Source organism: Rhinolophus ferrumequinum, chromosome 21, assembly GCF_004115265.2.
Source record: "Rhinolophus ferrumequinum isolate MPI-CBG mRhiFer1 chromosome 21, mRhiFer1_v1.p, whole genome shotgun sequence".
In the NCBI taxonomy this organism is placed as follows: domain Eukaryota; kingdom Metazoa; phylum Chordata; class Mammalia; order Chiroptera; family Rhinolophidae; genus Rhinolophus; species Rhinolophus ferrumequinum.
The window spans coordinates 46,531,593-46,539,173 of NC_046304.1; the positions used below are offsets into that span (position 1 = coordinate 46,531,593).

Consider the following 7,581-nt stretch of genomic DNA (forward strand, 5'->3'; position numbering starts at 1 on the left):
CCTTCCTTCTTTATTTTTTATCAGTTTCAGGTGCACAAAACCATGTAATAGTTAGACATTTATCATTTATATCCCTCACACAGTGACAACCCCCCACCCCCTAACCACTACCCCTCTGACTTCGCACACAGCCATTACATTTCCACTGTCTCTATTCCTAATGCTGTACTCTGCTTCTTGTAAATATATATATATATATATATATATATATATATATATATATAAAATAGTAGTTGACATTTATTATTGTTCAGCTTCAGGTGTACAGTGTAGTGAACAGGCATCTACACCATCCCTGAAGTGGTCTCCCTAATGAGACAAGTGCCCATTGGATATCGTACAAAATCTTTACAACATTATTGATTACATTCCCCAAATTGACTTTCATATCCCCGTGGCAATCTTGTGGTTACCAACTGTGCTTTCTAATCCCCTCACCTTCCTTCTTATCCCCATCCACCACCTCCAATTAGCAACCCTCAGTTTTTAAAAATATGGAACACTTCACAAATTTGCGTGTCATCCCTGCGCAGGGGCTATGCTAATCTTCTCTGTATTGTTCCAATTTTAGTATATGTGCTGCCGAAGCGAGCACCCTTCCTTCCTTCTTGATGAATAATTGAGTAAAAGATTCTTTATATGACAATAAATATCCATACTGGAAAGTTCACTTTGTCTTTAATTTCTCTATTGTTACATTATTAAACAGAAGCAGTGACACAATAAAACATGGCTTCTTATTAGCCTTAGACTTTGTCCATTTTCAGATGGAGTTCCTTTGGAAAGAGATAGGAAAAGAGTCAGAGTAAGTGGGGAATACCAATTTACTGGGGCATTCTCTGGTGTCAGGTAAGGCATTAAATAGTAAACTCACTCAGTGATATTCTTGTTTGGCTTCAACACACCAAAACTGGAAAGTTCTTAGCACAGAACCTAGAATTGGGTAAGCATTGATTATAATTAACATTTTATAGGAAAAAATGTGTTGTTTTGTGGACAATAGTTATTTTGGTGAGCTATATAGTTTAGATGTACTCTATTGGAAAACATGCTTATTTCCTTTTAAAAAAATTTCCTTAAAAGGAATTTCCTTAAAAGGAATTTCCTTAAGTTGCCAATGTTGGGGACGCTCTCTGACACAGAATATTATTCTAAAAACCTCATGATCAAAGTTATGAGTAAGATATTGTTGAAGACTGAAAAGTATTCAATCTTCCAACCTTATGTATATATAGACCAAAGAGTCTGTAAACTATGGTCTGCAGGTCAAATAAGACTGTTTTTCTAAACATTTTATTGAAACACAGCCATAGTTTTTGTTTATATATTGTTCATGTTGCTTTTGAGCTACTATTTTAAAGTTGAATGGTTGTTACAGAGACCAAGTGTGGCCTACAAAACCTAAAATACTTGCTATCTGGCCCTGTAAGCAAAATGTTTGCCAACACCTGGTAGAGATAATCCACTTCTATCGATTTCACTGAAAATTAAATGATTTATTCAGCAAATATTTAGCAAGCATGTATAAAGTTTCAGACATAGAAGATAAGCAAATACTTTCCATACAGAGCTGAAAGTTAGTCCAATGGAGGCAGAAAAAAAGAGTACATCACATTAATCTATACTCTACTTACTATTTTTTTTAAGCACTTAAATATTTCAAGGATTCTCCTTACTAAGACTTCTGAGAAAAGAATTTTCCAATTCACCTCATATATGGGACTGAGTTTTGGCAGAACCTCTATCAAAACTTGACTATCGTTTGGGGCAAACCGAGCAATCAAGATAAGAACTTCTCTCCATTTTGGCAAAGGAGAAGAGAATAATTCCACTTTTGACAAATCAACAGGCACAAAATTCACATTTTGTTCCATGAGACAAAAATGAATCTGAGGTGTTAAGAGCATGTTCTTAATTGCTGGAGAACCATTCACTCCCTTACAACTTTTCCACCATTGAATCTCAGAGTTATACACAGCAGGATGGGCATAGATTGCGATTTTATAAACAACCAAATGATCTGTTCCATCCAATGCAAACAAAGTGATGGGAATATGTCCAATGCTAGTATTAATTTGGTTCAAAACTAAGGCTCACTATTCTGAGGGGCTGCCCACCAGTGGGGTAAGTCACCTGTGTCATAAACCATATCAGTCAAGTGTACTGTGCATCGCCCATGTGATGAAAAGCAAGAATCGAGGTCCTGTGTTTTGAAAAATATTAATAGATGTACAGTCAAGTTCATGGGCTACTCCTCTCATTTGCAAACTAAAATCACCCCCAGAGAAGTGAGCCAGCCAGTTAAATCTTTCTCTGCCAGAGCCAGTATGATGTAGTGCTCTGAGGAAAACCATTAATCGGTACTGTTAGAACATGTCCCTTGACTCCGTTGTTGAAAGTGGAAGGTGACATCAAGAATAATCATCATCTCACGTGCAGATTTCAAGACCTATAGGAGAAGGTATGTTGATCTCTAACTTCAAATATAAAGAGTACTTTGAAATATTTAGGTACAATTTTCAAAATCAGAGAAAATATCCCCCGAACTCCTGCAGGCATTTTCAGCCACATGCTGTGTAAACCAGCTTTCATGAACTTTGGCCTTACATGAATGAAGACTATACCAACAAAAGTACATGGTTTTCAGAGATGAGATAAATAAAACATCACTGGGCATATGTATATTTTATTTGAATTCCTGCCATCAATAGATATTCTTACCATCTACAGACATACGGAGTTGGAGACACAGAGGAGGACGATATGGCTGCTCCCACGCCCAGAAGCATCTTCAAAGGACCAGCTCTCCTTTATCTTGTATTTGGGTTAAGAGATATAGATAGGGACATTAGTTGCAGGAAGGATGGGCATTTGGCTTGTCCTAGCCCCTCAAAGCCTTCAGGTTGGTCTAGCAGCCCTCTGATCGTACCAACAGCCAATTATCTTAGATCCCAGACAAATACAAACACGCCGGAGGCAGTTCCCTAACATCTGTGGGATACAGGGTGAGCCATGGACCATAGGTCCAAATATTTAAATTACAAATCAAGCAAAAAATGATTAAATACAATATTTTCTACTTAACTCTCTCGACAAATACCACTTCTTCATGACTTGGATTGCCAAGTTTGAATCTAGAATTTTCAGAACTCTGTGGAGTTCCTCACCGGTGTATGAGAGCGAGGAAGCATGGCTCTTCAGTACCACGCCCACACCTCAGGTCTCTAACTACTCTTGGCTTTGACCCAAACCAGGAAGGGACTTGCAGGCATGTGTGTAGATATCCACCCATGAGGTGTAAGATCCTTCCACACTCAGTCAAATGGCTACCTCTGTCTACTCCTTGGATCTAGGGTCATGCCTCTGGGCGATGGCCTCGGGAGGACTGGCCTGGAAGCAGGTCAGTTATTTGAGCAGGAACCTCCATGGTTCAGGATACCTGGAATATAGTCAATAAGAGAAGTGTAGTTGCTAGGAGAGCCTATCCCCTCACTCACTCCTTGCTTCACGGAGATGGGTGCATCCAGACCAGGGACAGAGAGGTTCCTCTAAAGTATAACCTTAGCCCAGTGGCTGGCTAGTCTTGCCCAAATCTTACCACTCGTGTGTTTCTATGACAGAAATGCCTACCTTCACGATCTCCCGTCATGTATTTTCTCCTTGCCTTTAAAATATAAGTTAGAAAATATTGAACTCTCAGCTAGAGTAAAAAAGATCATTGTTACAGTATGTTATTGACAGCATTTCATACTAACATAAATCAAAGACTAAAGGGATAAGATCAAATCAAATCGCCTGTGCCTTCTGAGAGTTACTTAATTTAGCATGGATCAATGCATATAGGTTAGAGCCAAACCTCCATGGACGCATCTTCATCCCAGATAAGAGTTTTATTGTATTTTGCGAGATGCCCTGTACATATGATGCATGACGTCTTTATGGGAACATGCTCTAATTTAGTCTCTCTCTGTTCATACCAACGTCCCATACGTCAGCCTGTTTACTTCAAAATGAACCTCTGATGTGCTTCTTCAGAGAGGAGCTCCCTGGGGTTTATTCTTGGCCCTCTTTCCTTGCAGTGATCCTCTTGACCTTTTCTAAGAAAAATCTTCTCCAGCTCTTCTTTAATAAAGTTATACCACTGATATCAGAATGCTTTGTGTCTGGAAAAAAAAAAAGCCAATTCACGGAGAATCTTCAAGTTTCACAGAAAGTTGCATGTTGATTTCCGTCCTAATACTTGGGAAGTATTTGGCTAAGGCAGGTTTTTTGGAACAAGAATCTCAATAAGACATGATTATTTGTAGGATGCATGCTTCATTTTGCAACGTTGAGTGTCCGAGTAGAATAGGAAAGGGAGGGGAGGAGAAGAGACATTACCTCAGCACCCTACTTCCACAAACACCCTTACAGTGAAATATTCAACTCGGGGCTCATTACGCAAACACAGGCTTTGATACATCTCCAGTGCCTCTCCTTTCCAATCCAATGGCCATCTCCACCCTCCCTGTGGAAATAATTCCAATGATAGACCCATTCCCGTAAACCCATTGACTTTTCTGGGTTGCATTTACTTACATTTTCAACCAAGCAGAGTTAAAAAAGTAAATAAATAAAGGAAGGATGGATAACAAAACCAAGTAAACTTAAGCGAAGTCAGCCAGACCTTCTCTGGGTTCAAAGGAAACCATGTCAGTGATAACCCCTAACACTTCATATGAATGTCATTAAAAATGGTGAGGGGAATGCCCACACGTTAAACAGTTTTATTTTGGGTTACATATTTATTTTGATAGCTGGCATGTAAGTGGTAAAATAGACTGTTAAGTAGATCTGCTTACTCCGACTTATCCTAAATAGAGTCGACTCTCTACCCAGAGGAAACGGTCTTTCCTTTCGTATCAGTTTATACCAACTGCAATTTGTTGGGTTGAGAGGACTGACAGGGGTTTCATTTCCAGCACACAGATAAGTTGTAAATGGCTCCCTGGTGGTCAGTGAGTCATAATGAACTAAAATCTCATTTTTTTTTTCCATTCCACAAGAGTAAACCTTTCTTCTCACTTTTCTTTCTTTCCTTTTTCTTTTTTTGTTAGACAAGTTGTATTCTACCCCAAGAATCTTGGGAGCAAGAATCAGAATAGCTACAAATTATTGAGTGCACCTTATTTTGTGCTAAGTGCGTCACACATCTTATTCAATCCACAGCAACGCTATGAGCCAAGTATGAGACTATCTTCATTTAACACATACAGAAACAGAAAATCAGGAAGTTTCGGTGATTTGACCAAAACCACTCTACTTAGTATTTGTAGAGCCAATCTTTGAACCTAAACCTGGATGACTCTAAAACTCATGCTTTAATTATGACATGAGGTATTTTCATGGTGGACCTAAATATTGGGTCTCAGAATACAGATGCCTTTTTCTCTTCTAGTATCCTACTCTGGCAGCAAGTATTTCTGCCAAATCCTTGAGTATCAATCGTGGAGTTATTCAATAAGACTCCAAATCTGAGGACCCTTTCTCTGAATTGTTTAGACTTGTTTGTTGAAACCACTGTAGTTTATATAACATAGTGTTATTCTCTTCTGTGGTTCACCAAAGTGGGCACAAATCTATGAACACTCCCCTAAACCATCATTGGTGATCATACACTCTCTGTGTATATGCTCAAAGTGTGGTTCCATAGTGTTCCTCTCTCTCTCTCTCTCTCTCTCTCTCTCTCTCTCTCTCTCTCTTTCTCTCTATCTCTCCCCTCTTTCTGTGTCTCTCCTCTCTCTCTCCCCTACCCCCTCAGTTCTGGAAGTTTCCAAACTCTTGTACCTGAGCAACAATTCAAATACTTAATGCAATTTATAAAACCCAGTCAAGATATATTCGTAAATATGATATGCAATATCACTTGTTAATTGAGTCTTGTTTAATTAACCACAGAAGCGTCTCATGGGGTAAGTTAGTGGTTTTTGAATTTCTGTTGGCATTGACTATGACGACAGTACAATACAATCTTACATAATTGAAGTTCAGCTTTGGTAAAATTGTTAGGACTCCCAAATTTCTAAAACCCAGTGGTTTCCTGCTTTTCCCTACAGCTAAATTAGATTACATAGGGTGCTCTCTTGTGAGTGGTTTCGAGGGCAGGCCTTTTTAAACCAGTAGCAGCCCATGGTAACTAATCTAAAAGCAATTGTTCTGTATGAGTACATCTAACTGCCTCAAACTGAATTTGGCATTTTCCCCTAATTTCTTAGAATCACTAAGAATAAAGACACATAATTTTCCAGAAAGCAGAGGGAACAATCTGTTCTTTTGACTATCTGATGAAGCAAATATAATTGTTTAATATGTTTACCACAATGAAAGACTTTTATGCACACATTTTTAAGCTGGGGAATAAATATATAAAATCACTATATTATTCATCTTCTCACATGAAACTCTGCCACTTAAGATAGGTTTATAGAGAGTGACTTCCTTTTTTTCAAATATAAAGAAAATTTATTTTCAGCCTTTAATATGGTTTCATTCAATCCCTGTTCATCTTCTGATAAAATTCCAAACAGTATAAAGTTTAATCCACCATAATACATCCCTCCAAAAAACAGCCTGCCATTGGGTAAAATTGGGCCCTGGATGGATGGTAAGAATTTACCTCCTAATATTAATCTTTTGTCAGAAATGAGTTCATTGTGTGGCCATTCTACCATTGAGGTTGGGGGCACCATAATTACCTACACAGATGAGCACATGATTACGACACTACGTGAGGTGATCTGCTATGTAATTACCAGTACTTGAATCGATATGGAAAAATAGGGTCATTTACCTTGAATAGTTTGGCGGTCCATTTTCCATACTGTTGCATGCATTACAGACACCAGGCATAGATTCACCACCCTTCCACTCTCTGAAGTTTTAGAGGCTGATCATTCGTAGCAAGATGGAGACCTCTTCATCAACCTGATCCGGAAGGAATTTCCAAAGCACACTCTGCTTTTTAGGGATATTAAGTATGTGACAAAAGAAATAACAGAAATCATTTATTATTTAGTTATCGGTACAGGGCTGTGGGCAATTCGAGTTTGGTTCAATTTTGGAGAATCCTTGATCTCATTTTCATACAAATATACAGACGGTATCCAGCTCCCTCTTTTATACAATGCCAGCACAGGCAACCCTCAACCACACTTCCAGATTTTTCACCATTTATTTTAAGCACTTGAGTAGTGATGACACAACATCAATCTCCTTAAATCAGTATTTTTTTTTTTTGAAGGAGCTAAGAAGGCAATTTAGCTTCAGACTCAAAAAAATGATCCAACCCACATCAAGGCTGAGGTCCTACTCAGCCAGTTCTTGGCTAATATGAAACTGATTCTGAGAGAATCTTCCAGCAACCTCTGTCCTCAGCAACAAGTTATTTATAAGAAACCAATGGAATTAAAACATCATGACATTTAATTTTTAAGACAACAATTACTTATTTCCTTACCAGAATTGGAAAGAGATAAAGTGAAATAAACAGAATTAAAATAAAACAAACCTGCCCCCTAGTAACCTCCACTATAAGCATAGTTT

At 38.3% G+C, this 7,581-nt stretch overlaps 1 non-coding gene across 1 annotated transcript; it reads right to left on the reverse strand.

Annotated features, from left to right (window-relative positions):
- Positions 1–488: 488 nt before the first annotated feature.
- Positions 489–595, reverse strand: LOC117014164 (U6 spliceosomal RNA). Its single transcript, XR_004421461.1, has one exon. It is a non-coding gene; the product is annotated as a U6 spliceosomal RNA (small nuclear RNA).
- Between the last annotated feature and the right edge of the window lie 6,986 nt (positions 596–7,581).